This window comes from Alligator sinensis, unplaced genomic scaffold (genome assembly GCF_000455745.1).
Source record: "Alligator sinensis unplaced genomic scaffold, ASM45574v1 scaffold107_3, whole genome shotgun sequence".
Lineage (NCBI taxonomy): Eukaryota > Metazoa > Chordata > Crocodylia > Alligatoridae > Alligator > Alligator sinensis.
The window spans coordinates 695,439-695,656 of NW_005842578.1; positions in this window are offsets into that span (position 1 = coordinate 695,439).

A 218-nucleotide genomic window follows, 5' to 3' on the forward strand; every position below is an offset into this window, starting at 1 on the left:
CTGGGGCTGGGGGGCAGGATTTCTGGGTCCTGGAGGAGATCCCGAGGCTGCCCTGGAGGAATGAGGGGCCCGATCCGGGCTGGCTCTGCCCTTGATGCCCCCCCATCCCCCGACGGGGCGGTCTGGAGCGGGTGATGCAGGGTGGGGGGGGCATCCCTGGGGGGGTCCCACATGCCAGGAGCTGCTGGCCTCTGGGTGTGTCCCCGGGGCCTTGGAGG